The sequence below is a fragment of the Barbus barbus genome, assembly GCF_936440315.1.
Source record: "Barbus barbus genome assembly, chromosome: 17".
NCBI classification, from domain to species: domain Eukaryota; kingdom Metazoa; phylum Chordata; class Actinopteri; order Cypriniformes; family Cyprinidae; genus Barbus; species Barbus barbus.
Genome location: NC_136745.1, coordinates 25,067,575 through 25,085,048, shown reverse-complemented (window position 1 = coordinate 25,085,048; position 17,474 = coordinate 25,067,575).

Sequence of the window (17,474 nt, the reverse complement as noted above, 5' to 3'; positions counted from 1 at the left end):
TTTCATAGTAAATGTGTCATTGTACAATTAGTGTTATTTGGGGCACGTCGCCTCTAGCAGCATGTGGTATGTCTTGTAAAGCCTTAATGCTTCTTTTCCTGTTTTATTCAGACTTCAACTCCAATCAGGAGTTACATCAGCTGATTAATTGCAATTTCATGCCGTTTAACAGTGCTACAAAGCAGTATATTAATATTTGAGGAATGAACATTTCCTACTGTTTAAAACTCCACATTAGATATTTAGATACAGATGTTTGTGCACAGCTTCCCTAATTGGAAGTAATGTTGTAACACTAAACTTACATTTCTGCCTAAGATGAATTCAACCATTAGCTTAGGTTTTGCCTTATTATCTTAGAGGCAGTAGATTCATTAAACTAAAAAGGTAAAGAAACCCCAAATCAGCACTGTTGAGAGAGGTTTTGATGGGAATTGTCTCAGCCTGTTAATTAAAAACTGAGGCAGATGGATGATTAAAAATAAAAAGCTCATTACTTTAACACTGGAGAATATAATTTACTTTCAATTAACTTTTATTTATTGCACCAGTATATGACATTTAATGCGTAAACTCTTTTGACTGGGAGCAAAGGTCTATGGCCTGTCCTTGTGAACGCTGCTGGCCACGTGTCAGATTCCACTCGGACTGAAACTTCACACCCGTGTCCCTGGGACATGGAGGTTAACACGTGTGTTAACGCTCCAAAAAGGTTGTTCAACTATTCATAGTGAACATGCATCACCAGTAGCAGTGCTCGCTGGGAAAAGGTATGAACACATACTGTACGCATTTTGTCATTTTGACATTTTGTCATTGATAAATAAGCCCTATAAGCCGGAATATTAATAATTTCCTTGCTTTATCACCCCCTTGTGTTCAAAAAAGATTTTTTGAATGGCACTAAATGGTGCATATTTAAAGTCCCTATTAATTCAAGAAGCAGTTTGTCACTCCTGACATCTCATTCTCTCTGACATCTCTTTCTCTGGAAATACGTAAGCCTTGTGTGTCATGTGGGAGCATTCTCCGGCCTGGCCCTATAAATAAGACTTGTGTGTTATGCTATTTAGAAAGATAAAATCTGTCAATATGCTTTATTTGAATATGAATTAGCCCCTGCCATTTTTGTTGTTCATGATTTCTCTGTAAGACCATTTGACTTCATTATTAGCTGGTCTACAAAAGCCTAAAGCAATAACTGTTTAGTCATACATGGAGATAATACAATCCTTCTTTCAGTGGTAGTTTAGTGAAACTCATTTTCCTTTGCGAAAGGAGGAAGGAAATTAAATGATTAGTTAGATTTAAGAAGTTGGCACTGATAAAATCTCTCTTTTATATTTTATTTTATTATTATTAGCTGTAAATTGGAGAGAGGACATAAAAAACACCAAGGTGTCAGAGCTTATGGGCCAACCACTGTTACGATTCAGACCTTTTTTTTTTATCAATACAAAAGAGTCACATGCCATGCGGGAATTCACTAAAAATAATAGTGTTGTGTATTTGCATGCGCTGTCTTTGTCTTAGCACCTGATTTGATTTACAGAAGCAATTATGCAAATCAGGTAACAACACAAACACACCCCAAAATCTGAATGCTATTTGCATAATGCAATTTCCCATCCAGGTGCACCAAAAAATATTATTTCATCATTTAGTCCATTAGTAAATAATTTGATGTCAAAACTGTTATGACATCTAACCAATTTGTGGTGGTATGTACTTGATGTAGAATATCAGAGACTGAATCAGACGAATTTAAGATGCATCAGAACATTGAAACCTGAGGAGCTGGAATTCAGAGAGGCCCCAAGGAAACAGGACAATGTCATAAATTAGATTCTGGCACCACTAGTCTGAAGCAAGCAAACTAACCAACTTTTTCACAGAACAGCTTATAACCTTGAGACAAAAGAACACATTGATAATTCCAATTCAGGAAGGAGACCGTCAAATTTGGGGCAAGTAATCAGGACTGATGGTCAAAGAGATGGCCATCACGTGTTCCACGCTGAATTCACGAGCTTCCTTAGACTGACTACCCCCACACTTAGAAGACAAAGAACCCGACTGAAATTCCTTGGTTCACAAAGACTGTCTGCTTCCATATGCACCTAAAATCATCTTAAAAGACTTTCATTTTCAATTTTTAATGAAACTAATAATTTCTATGCATAACTGCATATTATGTATGTAACCCACACATTTGACTATCATTGCTTTAATCACTCATTGTGTATGTCTTGCTTTTAATAAGTATTGAATAGCTTAAGCCTTAAAGGGTAATATTCATGTTTGGTATGTATGAGTTTGAAAATTCATGCTTTAAATGTTTCTTCCAATCAATTCTTTGTCAAATGCATCATAGTCTTGTTATAGAAATCATGTTCAAAATTATACTTTGCAAGAGCCTGTAAAGTTTGGATGATGGGAGGGTCTGAAAGCCAAGTTTAAAACTCAGGACACCATCAAACTCTTCTTAAAAATGCTCTCTTACAACGTCTTGGTCCTCTTCTTCTCTTTTGCCACAGCGTTTTGACGCTGCTCTTTGAGCGTGCTCTGGCCCACGTGCCAGCTGCTACCACAATGAGAAGAAAACCACCTAGTCTCATTACCTCCTTTTAGCCTCATTGAGAAACTCAAAGCGAGGGTTAATTAAGTGATTGATGGTTGTTCAGGTCTATGCAATAGCGCATATTGCTGTAAACTTGGGATTTCACATTTTCATTCTCTTAAACTCATCCTTTCCTTACTTTCTCTCTTTCTGCAACGTGTGAATGTGTGAATGCTTGTGTTCATGTGTTCGATTAGTTTATGTCTTAGGTTTATATAAATAAAATCTGATTTATATTGAAAAGAGAAGTATCTTGTGTTTTGTGTTCACAAGTTAATGTCTTAATCTGCCGATCTTGTTACTGTGCTGTTTAATAGTGTTTTCACTATATTTTGGATTTTAATATCCGGTGCAGAGTTTGTTATACGGCTCGTTCAGTGAATCGCCATAACAGTGAGTCTGTTAAAAATTCCCTATAAAATCATAAATGATTCCCTTTGAGCTAAATTAAACTATTTCTTAAAATTACATATTAATATTACGTTTTTATTATGTTACATTGATATGTACTTGATATGTAAGCAGAACTGACAGTTTAAGCAGAACAAGTTAAAGGACTAATGAGTGTGCAAGCATAATGTCATCCATATCACACCAGACTGATTACTGTACAGCTGCACTGGATCTTCATGTAGATATGAGTGTGAAACATTCGAGTTAAAAGTCAAGGACAAAAGTGCGATCTGCGATGTTTATCTGGTTTCAGTTACTGCAAACTGGTAGAAGGGGTTTAGCAGTAATGATGATACACTTATTGTGGGATTGAGCATGTATATTGTTACTTATGTTGTGAAACAAGATCATAGGAATGGAAAATATACATGTATTGTTTTTTATTCCATGGCTCAAGACCAAAGAATAAGAGTGGTGCTAGGAAAGGCCATAGTCTTTATGTTTATGTTAAATATGAATGCTCATTGGTATAGAACTGACGGTTAGTGAGGTTAATGCATGCTGATTTCACATAAATGTCTCTTCTTCCAGCTGGGAATATGCCAGCCGACCACCAGGCATCACGTTTTATTCTTAGCTGCTGCCTCTGGTGTTTTATTTCTCCTTTGCCATGTCTCCACCTTTTTCCTTAATTTCTGAATGATTTACAGTTATGATTGGGAAAATGTCATATAAGTGAACCATTGCTGTAGTGACTTTTTCCCTGGACCTCAAAGTGTCATGCTTGGGACAGTTTTCCTGCTCTAGTGATTGGATTGGAAAATAATGTTATGATTGGAAAATAATATTACCGACTTGATCTTTGAATCTTGTAAAGCAAGCAGTCAAAAGTTTCAGTAGTCAAATTTCCCAAGCTAATCCACATATGCAGTCTTTTATTATATTCTGAATTATCATTATAATGCAGCCAAAGATAAATTACGGGAGAAACAAAACGATTAGTTCATCTCCTGAGACTTTCGTTTTATTTGTCACTTGGCATGATTTTCTAGCAGAACTAGGCTACTTTTCAACTGTTGCTGCAGCATTTTTTATTTTATTTTTTCTGAGGGTTAAAGGTTTGACATATTGCAAATTATATTTTAATGAAATGCTTGTATTTAAATATTTTACATTCTATCAATGATAATACTGATGTAATTTAGGTATGGAAGTGCATATTTTGAGTTTTGATATGTGGGCTAGGGCCATTGGGCTAGTTTTGTTGCGCAGACCTGGCAACCCTAATTGACACACATAATGAACAAATTGTTCATGAACAACCAATCAGTCTGCCTTTTCTGTGTTTGCAGGCTACATTTACATGGTCAGGTATAATTGAGCTACTGCTGGTTTTTGTGCAGTCTTAAATTTTTCTTTGAATATACGTGACACTGCATACGTCATTGAGGCACAACCTTTGACATGAGCTGTTTACTCAAACCCGTTTGCTTGAGCACGGATCCATTCATGAACTAAACTAAACTAAAGTTGTTCTAATGAGTGTGTTATTGAACCGTGCACTCAACCAATTTATGAAACGACTGATTGTGCTTTAGCTTTGTTTTGAACTATTTTGTTTGGCAGACCTCAAATAGTGAAAGTAACATGCAGGATTGTGTCTAAAATGTATAAGAGAAATATCACACACTTATAATTATGCTTTAGTCTGAATATCAGCAGCATTCTTGCTTGCAGGTGGAATTGCTTACTTATACCAGTTATACTAATATATATTTTTTAGCCCCCATGAATAGATCAAATTTAGGTTGTTAAGTGACAACACTCATCAGTTTTACATGTTCTTTTAAACATCCTACTATCATAAATGGATTTGGAGGAAAATACCACTAAACTTACGGTTCTCATGCTTATAAAACAGCTGCTCTGTGTCCAGCCCTGTGAAATGAGGGATGAGGTATTTCTGAAGTCAGCTGAATGCCTACTAAACTCCCTTACACTTTGAAGCAAGGCAAATAATGACAACTAGCCCATCATTTTATTTTATGGGTTTGGTGAAAGAATTAACGCCACCTGTTTAATGAATAGTGAAATAATGTTGATTTTGTAATCGGTCGGAGGTACTGTTATCTTGTTCACTTAATGTTTCATTGTTTGACCAATTCAGTGCTGATGTAGACTGGTAAATTAGTTTTTCAGTTCATTTGAAGTTTCATGAAATTGCCAGCAGTAACCCACAACAACAAAATAGGCTACAATATACTTTTTTGTTTAAGTTTAGCTGGTGGTTTATCTAGTTTTGTGGAATTTCACTTCCATTTAAAAGAAAGAAAGAAAGAAAGAAAGAAAGGCTATTTAACAGGTTCATTTTTGATTTTTGAAAGCCTATTGAATATCTGAATACATATACAGCTACATGTGCTTCACTGATCATTTTGGCTCCAAATATTACGTATTTAAATATATACTTAAAAATACTGAATAAATGCGTATGCTTGTGTGTGTGTGTGTGTGTGTGTGTATGCGCGCATGTTTATGTGGTTTATGAGGACACAAATTTGTATAATGACATGGGTATGACAGAGGTATTACAATATGAAGGTGGTTTATGAGGACACTGCCTATGTCCCCGTAATTCAAAAGACTTAAAAAACATACTAAATGGTGTTTTTTTTTTAAATCTAAAAATGCACAAAGTCTCCTTTGAGGGCTAAGTTTAGGTGTAGGGTTGGTGTAGGGCAATAGCACACATACACTCACCTAAAGGATTATTAGGAACGCCATACTAATACTGTGTTTGACCCCCTTTTGCCTTCAGAACTGCCTTAATTCTACGTGGCATTGATTCAACAAGGTGCTGAAAGCATTCTTTAGAAATGTTGGCCTATATTGATAGGATAACATCTTGCAGTTGATGGAGATTTGTGGGATGCACATCCAGGGCACGAAGCTCCCGTTCCACCACATCCCAAAGATGCTCTATTGGGTTGAGATCTGGTGACTGTGGGGGCCATTTTAGTACAGTGAACTCATTGTCATGTTCAAGAAACCAATTTGAAATGATTCGAGCTTTGTGACATGGTGCATTATCCTGCTGGAAGTAGCCATCAGAGGATGGGTACATGGTGGTCATAAAGGGATGGACATGGTCAGAAACAATGCTCAGGTAGGCCGTGGCATTTCAACGATGCCCAATTGGCACTAAGGGGCCTAAAGTGTGCCAAGAAAACATCCCCCACACCATTACACCACCACCACCAGCAGCCTGCACAGTGGTAACAAGGCATGATGGATCCATGTTCTCATTCTGTTTACGCCAAATTCTGACTCTACCATCTGAATATCTCAACAGAAATCGAGACTCATCAGACCAGGCAACATTTTTCCAGTCTTCAACCGTCCAATTTTGGTGAGCTCGTGCAAATTGTAGCCTCTTTTTCCTATTTGTAGTGGAGATGAGTGGTACCCGGTGGGGTCTTCTGCTGTTGTAGGCCATCCGCCTCAAGGTTGTGCGTGTTGTGGCTTCACAAATGCTTTGCTGCATACCTCGGTTGTAACGAGTGGTTATTCCAGTCAAAGTTGCTCTTCTATCAGCTTGAATCAGTCGGCCCATTCTCCTCTGACCTCTAGCATCAACAAGGCATTTTCGCCCACAGGACTGTCGCATACTGGATGTTTTTCCCTTTTCACACCATTCTTTGTAAACCCTAGAAATGGTTGTGCGTGAAAATCCCAGTAACTGAGCAGATTGTGAAATACTCAGACCGGCCCGTCTGGCACCAACAACCATGCCACTCTCAAAATTGCTTAAATCACCTTTCTTTCCCATTCTGACATTCAGTTTGGAGTTCAGGAGATTGTCTTGACCAGGACCACACCCCTAAATGCATTGAAGCAACTGCCATGTGATTGGTTGATTAGATTGCATTAATGACAAATTGAACAGGTGTTCCTAATAATCCTTTAGGTGAGTGTAGTTTGTTCAGTATAAAAACCATTACGCCTATGGAGAATCCCCATAAACCACAAAAACCAACATGTGTGTGTGTGTGTATGTATATATATATATATATACACACACACACACACATATACAGTATCTCACAGAAGTGAATACACCCCTCACATTTTTGTAAATATTTTATTATATTTTTTCATGAGATAACACTGAAGAAATGACACTTTGCTACAGTGTAAAGTAGTGAGTGTACAGCTTGTATAACAGTGTAAATTTGCTGTCCCCTCAAAATAACTCAACACACAGCCATTTGTGTCTAAACCGCTGGCCACAAACTGTGACATACTGAAGCAGAGACTGGGCCGCAGGGCAGTATTCCAACATGATAACGACCCCAAACACACCTCCAAGACGACCACTGTCTTGCTAAAGAAGCTGAGGGTAAAGGTGATGGACTGGCCAAGCATGTCTCCAGACCTAAACCCTATTGAGCATCTGTGGGGCATCTTCAAACGGAAGGTGGAGGAGCACAAGTTCTCTAACATCCACCAGGTCCGTGATGTCGTCATGGAGGAGTGGAAGAGGACTCCAGTGGCAACCTGTGAAGCTCTGGTGAACTCCATGCCCAAGAGGGTTAAGGCAGTGCTGGAAAATAATGCTGGCCACACAAAATATTGACACTTTGGGCCTAATGTGCATATTTTCACTTAGGGGTCTACTCACTATTGTGGCCAGCGGTTTAGACATTAATGGCTGTGTGTTGAGTTATTTTGAGGGGACAGCATATTTACACTGTTATACAAGCTGTACACTCAATACTTTACATTGTAGCAAAGTGTCAAGAATTCAGTGTTGTCACATGAAAAGATATAATAAAATATTTACAAAAATGTGAGGGGTGTACTCACTTCTGTGAGATACTGTATATATGTGTGTGTGTGTGTAGCACATACACACTTTTCAAATACTTACATGGTTTTGAATTATGTATATTAAACTGTCTTCAGGTTAGTGTGATGAACAACTACTGTGGTTACTCTGATAGGACACCTGTGTGAACTTGAAGAAAACAGACATCCTCAAAAAAAATCATCTTCATATCAGCTGATTTAAGGTCATTTCAAACAAGGATCAGAAAGTTAGATAGTTCTGAGGTCCATTTTGTGACTAATGCAAGGACGTGTGGAATAGGTGTCCAAATATGTTTGGGGCCCACTATATATATTTGTTAGTATTTAGTTAAGTCTTTAAGTTGAGAGCATATTTCTCCAGTTTGGCCTGATTAAATTGTCATGCAGGCACATTGTGTGCAGATCTAAAAATATACAGTGATAAATATAATATGACTACTGCTGTTTCTAAATAATGTCTGGTTTAAGAAGACTAAATCTAAACACTTTATAGTGTACATTAACTCATTTATCAAACACATGATCAAATAATATTACACATGAGATTGTAAAAAAAGGTTCTTCAAGTGATTTTACAGAGAATTAATGCCACCTTATGCTATTTTATACATTTATGTGTCACTGATTTCCCAAGTGTTGCACACAAAAGTGAGAACATTTTGCTTGAATGTCTATATATTGAAGATCATTTAATGAAGCAAATGTCAGATTTACTTCTAAAGCCACTCGATTAAAGGTTATTAACATCTGCCCAGTAGAACCTTGTTGTTCTGAGAATGTCCAGTCGTTCTTCTCAGAATGTTCAATCGAATCATTTCACTTTGAAGTCAGATGAGCATCTGCTGGACCTTTGGCTTCCATGTGGCCATTGTAGAGAATTTCCCAGCCGTTCTGTTAACATCTCCAGATGGCATTAGAGACGACTGCCTCTGCTTGATCCGCACAGTGTGTTAACCACAATGACTTATATGTGCTCCAGTTCACATGGCAAGGAACAGCAAATATCCTTGTGTAAATATATTAAATAATTCATTTGGATCGTGTTTACTTCCTGAAAAACACTCTTCATGTTCAGGATTGTATTCCAGGTCAGAGTTGAAAAATTAGTAGAACATTTTAATATTTTCATATGATAAGATCTGTGTGTTCTCGCCACAATGAAGTGTGTTTTCACCTGCTGTGCTCGCTCCTCTACTGCGCAAAAGATACTAGACAAATATTGGCTTTGAAATCTGCAAAGCATGGAGAAATTAAAGAAGAGGTGTGGAGATGGAGCGCTCCATGATTGTTTACACTTCATTTCATGAATACAACCCTTGTTTCGGTTGAACAAAACATTAAAAAGTAATGTTTGCAGTTGTAATGTGGTTTTCAATGGAATTTAAAAACTTATTTTTTTTTGCATTTTTTATTTAGATAATTTTTTAAATGTAATTAGTTTAAAGATTTTTTTAAATGTAATAATTATAAATAATAAAAATAGTAAGAATTATTCATATTATAAGTGTTGTGATTATTCTTATTATTATTATAACATAAGCAGCCATCAAATAAATATATTGAATATTTATGACTAGCTTAACAATACTGTGATGTATTTCCATTCACATTTTCAGTGCAGTTACCAGACTGAAAGGAATGTTATTGTTTTCAGGGTACATGTGGAGAGTTTAAGGGAGGAATTCCAAATGCAAGCATTTAACTGTGAAATAACAGCAAAGTAATTTCATTTCACACTTGTTTCTTGCATATGCCCAGAAAGAGGCTCCATCCGCAGTTTAGGCTTTAAGATAAGGAGCAGATTTGAAATCCTCTAGAGCCTAATACAACAAGACTTTATGAAACCCCTCTCCATAGCCAAACAAAATGTAAATGTTGCTAACTCAATTATGTTTTCTTCTCTGTGGAATAGTAATCCATTGTTCCTTCAGCTGTCCAATGGCTTCATGTGGTACTGAGACTTGGTGATAGCAGAATCTTGACTCTGCAGACAGACACACAAACATGCACCCACGCAAACACTAGGTAAACACCCTCGTTTCCCTCGCCTGAACGCACATAAACAGTGGGCTTTGTCAAACTGCTGAGCTGCGGACTTGAGCAGGTTCACAGTCGAGTCTCTATGGTGAATCCCACTCAATAGCAGCACTCTCAGGCACTGAAGGGAAGACAAGTCCACATTGTCCACAGACACACAGGTCTGTGTGGCATGTTGGCACTTCACAGAGCTTCTCTAGGATTTTCAGTCCACAGGGACAAACGCTCGGACAAGATGCTTGACCTCGCTGCTGCTAAGGAAAACAATCACCTCAGCATTCATCCAGATTACTTGAAAGAGGGAGAATGTGCCATAGGAACTATTTCTACTTGACCTGTCTGGGGAGGTATTAAATACAAATTTCAATCTTTCCTTATGGGATTGCAGAAGTTTTGAGCCAATTACCTGAGCTTTAAGTGCCATGTGACTAATCATTCTGAAGCTGTAGAAAATCAGCAACACTTTTTGGCTGATAGCACCACAGGAAGGTATTCGGTTACTAACGTAACATCGGTTCCCTGAGATACAGGAATGAGTACTGCGTCGCTAGACGCTATGGGAAAAACTCCTTTTTCTCAGAGGACTGAAGACTTTTTCAATCATGCAGTTTGACTGCACGGCCTTTGGTTCGTGCAGTAAATAAAAACGAACCAATGGCTCGTCAGTGGCGCTGCACGAGCCTATGGCGGCAAAGCCCGCCAGAGCCCGCAAGAAAGGGCGGGTCCATCTGGCTATATAAGTGGGCGCTTCGCCATAGGAAATCAGGCCAATTCTACTGATGAGTCATGCAGCTGAATGGCATGGCACGGTACGCAGTACTCGTTCCCGTATCTCAGGGAACCGAGGTTACGTTAGCAACTGAGTATGTTCCCTATGGATACTTCACTCGTACTGCGTCGCTAGACGCTATGGGGAACAAATACAATCCCGCCATTCCATGAAGAGAAACGACCAACATAAACTGGCCTTGAGCAAATAAGGCTCAGAGGGACCAATTATGAGCAGGAAGAATCCTACCGGAGGCATGAGGACCGAACTCCTAGAGGTCAATCCAGCCTAGATATCGTTTCAACGGTCATAAGTACAGCCTCAGCACCAGGAATGGGGCCAAGAGCATTCTTGAAGAATCAGGCAATGCCTGAAGGGACCGCTTAAGATAGGTGTGTGCCCTTTAAGCAGAGAGAACCCGAGCCTATAAGGCCGGGACATCCAAGTTATAGAACCTGGCAAACGTGGACGGCGAGGCTCAGCCGGCCGCTGCACAAATGTCTGCCATGGACACACCACTAGACCACGCCCAGGAAGAGGCCACGCCTCTAGTGGAATGGGCTCTCACTCCAATGGGGCTCTGGAGGGAGGAGTATGCTAGTGCAATAGCGTCAACTAACCATCAAGATATCCCTATGCTTTGTGAACGGAGACCCTTTGGTGCGGCCGCCAAAGCAGTTGCTCCGATTGCCTAAAGGGCGCGGAACGCTCGATGTAAGTTCTCAATGCCCTGACCGGGCAGAGAAGGTTGAACTCCCGGTCCTCCTCAGAAGGGGGAAGCGCAGAGAGCACATAAACATATCTTGGCTTTAGGACGACCTTAGAGTCGTTAGGCCCAAACTCAGGACAGGCAGGGCTTATCGAGAGAGCCTGCAAGTCACCTGCTCGCTTCACCGATGCTAGCACCAGCAGCAGAGCAGTGTTGAACAACAGTGTTTTTAAGCTTGCAGATTGTAGTGGCTCAAAGGGGAAGCCTTTGAGGGCTCTCAGGACCGTGGGCAGGTCCCATGTAGGGACTGTGAGGGGTCGGGGAGGATGAAGCCTCTTAGAACCCTTCAGGAAACGGACAACCAAGTTGTTCCGGCCCACCGACTATCCGGCTATAGGAGCGTGATAAGCTGCTATAGCTGCCACATATACTTTGAGCGTGGAAGGGGTGTGACCCTTATCCAGCAGCTCTTGTAAGTAGGACAATATCACTGATATGTCACATGTTGTTGTTTCCTCGCCGTGGGCCTTACACCAGGCGGAGAAAACCGACCACTTAAGGGCGTAGAGGGGTTTCGTAGACGGGGCTCTAGCCTGCGAAATGGTATTTAGGACATTCTCAGGGAGATCTATTGATTTCCATCGAGAGCTCAGAGATTCAGGGCCCACAGCTCGGGCTGGGGGTGCCAGATCATTCTGTTCGTCTGAGAGAGGGAAGTCCCGCCTCAGGGGAATGGGCCACAGAGCTGCTGTTAGCAGCTAAGAGAGAGCTCTGAGATCCAGTGATGGTTCTTCCAGAGCAGGGCCATCAGAAGCACTTTGTGCTTGTGTTCCCTGATTCACCTGATTACTTGAGGAATCATAGCGATCGGGGGAAAAGTATACAGTAGGAGGTTGGGCCATTCATGGGCCAACGAGTCCTCGCTCATCGAAAAGTAAGTTCGGCAGTGAGAGTTGTCTTTTGAGGCGAAGAGGCGATTTATGTACAACACCACCGTTATGCTGTCTGAACGGACTAGCACGTGGTGTCCCTTCAGGACTGGCAGGAAGAACCAAATGGCTTGACATACTGCCGAAATTTCTTGGCAGTTGATGTGCAGCCGGCCTTCCGCATTCGTCCAGGAGCCGAAGGTCGGTCTGCCTTCGCACAGAGCTCCCCAACCTGAGTTGGAAGCGTCTGTCATGACAACCTTCCTTATGTGAACTAAACCCATCCTCACGCCCCGCTCGAACTACCGTAGGTCCTTCCAGGTGGCCAGGGCTGTCACGTAGGCCTGGTCCACCCTGATGTGGATGCGTCCATGACGCTTTGATGGGCGATTTAGAGGTTTCAACCAGTACTGAAGGGGTCTCATTCTGAGAAGGCCCAACCGAAGCACTGGTGATACAGAGGCCATGAGGCCCAGCATCCTTTGAAATGCTTTGAGAGGGTAGGAGGCTCCCATTCTGAAGAAAGCCGTGAGCTGCTGTATAGCCAGAGAACAATCTGGCGCGACTATTACCCTCATGCGGGCTGAGTCGAAAACTGTCCCCAGGAACGCAGTTCGTTGGCTGGGGGACAGAGGGCTCTTGGCAAAATCGATCCTGAGTCCCAGGCACTATAAAGTGACTGAGGAGGAGGGACCTGTGGGCTATTAGCTCGGGCGTCGACTGTGCTAGAATAAACCAATCGTAGAGATAATTCAGGACACGGCCTCCCGTCTGTCTCAGAGGGGAGAGGGCCGCGTCCATACACTTTGTAAAAGTGCGAGGAGCCAGAGCCAGCCCAAAGGGCAGGACCGTGTATTGATAAGCCACTCCCTCGAAGGCAAATCTCCAGAATCGTCTGTGACGGGGGGGCTATCTGGATGTGAAAGTAAGCATCTTCCAGATCCAGCGAAAAAAGAACCAGTCCCCTGAGCGAATTTGCAAGAGAATCTGCTTCAGTGTAATCATTCTAAATGGCCGTTTCATGAGGGCATGGTTCAGACGCCTGAGATTGAGGATGGGCCGGAGGCCGCCATCCTTTTTGGGATGAGGAAATAACGGCTGTAGAAGCCTGACTCGCTCTGAGCTGGAGGAACTGTTTCTACAGCCCCCTTTGCCAGCAAATTCTTCACCAAGAGTTGCTGCTTAGCACTGAGGTGGAGACCACACCGCTGAACCGCGGGGGTCTTTGAGTGAATCGAAGTGAATAACCTCATTTTATAATCCCCAGAACCCAATGAGACACTCCGGGGATGGCACGCCAGGCCTCGGCCCGTGTGGCAAGGGTGTTGGAATTCATTCGGGTGGTGAGTCGCCGTGTGGGGACTCGACACACCTGTTAGAGAAAATTACTCCTTTGAAAATGTTTGTGTTTTACTTTTCCTCACTATAGTAGTGATCGGCTGTGTGGGCGCTATTTGAACGGGCCCAGTTCACAACAGTATGCACACAAACACATTGCCGTCGACACGCCGAGCTAAATGGGGTGTTCAGAGGTGTGACAGAGGCCGTTTCAGGGCGCTAGACTCAATGCTTCCATCAGGAGAGCATTCAACCCACCGTGGGCGTGGTCTAGAGTCTGAAGCTGACAGAGATAATCATAATGACAGCATTTTCTATCGATCTGCCTAAAAAGATCAAACCACTCATTAGAAGAGGGGTGCTGATGATCTTTGTGTGTGAACACCCTGGCAGATCAAAAACTGATGCGTGCATCCCATCAGATCCGTTCTTAGCGGACGAGGGGAGGCAGGGCAAGACACAGACTGTCACGCTGTCAGATCAAAGCTGTATGGAAAGTGAAACACGGGGCTTTGGCCACCGTAAATTCACTCAAGCTTGAACACTCAAACCCGCAATTTGATATTTCTTCTCCGAGGTAACTGGGAGAGGAGAAACAGGAGAGCAGGGGAGGCGGGGCCAACTTCGTTGAAGTAGGATAACAGCGAGCGCAGTAAGGACAGCTTAATAGTGAAAATAGCACTAGCAGATCAAAGAGCTGCCAGAGGCGCTAATCCTTAGTGTAAACACACCGGCAGATCAAAGCGCTGTGGGGCTATACCGGTGCGCAAAAATCACTCGGGCCTGACCGCTCAGCCCCGCGATCTCTCAGTCTCCAGAGAGTGAGAGCGGGGAAGGCGGGGCCAACCAGCGCAGTATTGTAAGATCTGTATAGAAAGATTGTGCCACTCAGTGCGATGAGGGGCGCTGATCCTCACGTTAACACACTCTAGCAGATTAAAGTGAGCACACGAGAAAAACCGGCGTGCAATAACACAAGCCTGATCGCTCCGCTCCGCGAGTTAAGTGTACCTTCCTCCGAGGTGCCTGAGAGAAGAGGAACATGAAAGCAGGGAAGGTGGTGGGCGCCTTATAGCGAGCGAATCAGGGCCGGCTTTCAACGAAAGCAGTCTGTTTGTGAGGGAGCAGCTTCAGCGACTCACACGCAATGCTGTCAAAGATAGCTTTCTACTCGGATCCGCCCAAGAGAATATAGCCGCTCATGTAACGAGGGGCGGTGATTCTCACGTGTAAAAACACCGGCGGATCAGAGCGCTGCGGTAAGAGTGAGCACACGGGCTCTTGAGCCGGCGTGGGACCATTCAAAACCGGTTACTTAGCCCCGTGGCTCTATTTTTTCATTCTCCGAGCTTGCTGAGAGAGGAGAAACGGAAGAGCGGAGCTGCCTTCATAGAAGGCCAGCGAGTGGAGAAGAGCGAGACTCATACTCGAGTGAGCATTCTGTCTCAGTGAACGTGCAGTCTGTGTGGCGTTGCCCACACAGGCGAAGCGCTCACCGCACTTCTGCATCATGCAGAATTCCCTGCGCGAGCCACACTCGCAGTGCGACACTTGCAACAACGTCACTTGAGATTTGCTCTTTCAGAGAAATTTGATTTTAAACTCACTGGATGGCCGCAGGGGACGAGGCTGGCATCTGCACAGGTCGCTGGAGCAGCTCGAAGAGCAGGCAGAACAGCGAGAGAGCGCAGAGGAAAGGCAGCTTCTATCCGCAGCGAGGCGTTTCTACAGCGAGCGTCTTCAGTCCCGAGTGTCAGCGAAGGGATGATCGTCGTCGCTGAAGGAGAATTGATCTGATTTCCTATGGCGAAGCGCCCGCTTATATAGCCAGATGGCCCCGCCCTTTCTGGCGGGCTCTGGGGGGCTTTGCCGCCATAGGCTCGTGCAGCGCCGCTGACGAGCCATTTTTTTCTTTTTTATTTACTGCACGAACCAAAGGCCGTGCAGTCACACTGCGTGATTGAAAAAGTCTTCAGTCCTCTGAGAAAAAGGAGGTTTTCCCATAGCGTCTAGCGACGCAGTACGAGTGAAGTATCGATAGGGAACATGTCAGTTCAAGGACCTTCATTAGCGACTATCTTTGATATCCATTATATAAATATTAATAGTGTTTTATAATTTAGAATATTCATTTTAAGGCAAAACCATTGTGGGGGGGGGGGGGGGTTCGTACTGGTCAATATTGAGATTTTCGTCCATGTGGCTTCCATAATATTTTTTCTTTCAGTCTAGCTGAAAGAAAGCAACCAAAATACGCATTTAAGCATTTGTTTATTACACTTCTTCAATTTCCATCTGTAGATTTCAATTAAAATGCATGTCTTTAAAAGCATTTTTTCTCCTGTATTGAGCCAAAAATATCCACTTCACTATACTGAAGGTTTTTACAGAGGTATTTGTTCATATATTTACCTGGTTTATTTACCTACAAATATGGTGGAAAATGTTCTGATTTATGTTGTGATGAAAAGGATCCAGAATGCTCTGTTTTGAGAATTTTGATCGTGGCTTGATCCAATTTTCAGATTTTTGGTCTGAAATTGTATGCAAATTATTGCATTTTTAATTAGACAATGCCTCATTAGCATATTCAAACATTTCAGAAACTTGTAATACAAAACAATTGTCTTATTGTACTGTGATCAATTATTGTTCATTGTTTATTTCATAATTCTAAGAACCCTTCCAAAAAAGGTGGGTAAAGCTTCTAATTCGATATTATTATTAGATAATATTCATTTAAAACATATTTTTTGTCAGAAAACACAGTTGATTTTTAATTGCTGTCAAGTGTGTAGTTTACCAGCATCTACCAGCAGGGGCTTAGTATTTCAATCAGCCAAACTTTGATCCTAGACCTTTAAAAATAAAAATGAACTGGTATAACCTTAAGCAATCAGATTGATTCAACCATATTGAATAATAATTTTGATTTCAGTTTCAAATCATCCATTTAAATGTTTCTGTATGAAGCACATTTTTAGTTTACCTACAAAACTGGTTGGAAAGAAAGATGAGGGAATTATTTAATTCAGTTCATAATAAACTCAACGTACGCCACCTTACATTTCCACATTTTAGGCATGGTGTGCTGTAAAAATTACCATCAACTGTATTTTACCGGTAGTGCTTCCTTTATATTAGCAGTGTATTGTGGAAATTATTTAATCAAGCTTCTTTTCACTCACGTGTGGAGGTGGGGACTGTCTCATCACCTCTTCAATCCCTCCTTTGAGAATAAGCCTGAGATTAAAATATGTCATCATAATGTAATCCAAAAAATAAATATATAAATCCTCAGTAGATGGGGGTGGCTACTCTATGGCTCATCCTTTAAGATCTTATTTAATCTGTTCAAGTTCATTAAGATGAAGAGTAGGGGAAGAGACACGGATTTGAGTCGCCCGGGAAAAGAGGGGGTGGGGGTTCTCAAAGGCATCCGATCCCTCATCAGGCCCGTGCAGAGACATGCGTAATTACTTAAGCTTTCACCGTTTAAAAGACTGTTTTCGCTGAATGTCCAGAAATAACCATCCGTGGGCACGAAAGCAGGTCAATGCGAACAGTCTCTGGTTTGCTCTTAAATAGCATCACATGATTCTGTTCAAACTCTATGCATGGAAAGAGCTGGATGAATCACATTCTGACAGGCGTATGTATGTGAATGTGCATGATAAGTGTTTCTAGGGTAAAAAAAAATATATAAAAAATATGTGAGTTGTCAAAGCTCATTATGTGGTGTGCTGGAATTTAGGATGCAGATCATTGTGTATTAAGAGCACCAGTAGGATTGTTACAGAAATGAATGGA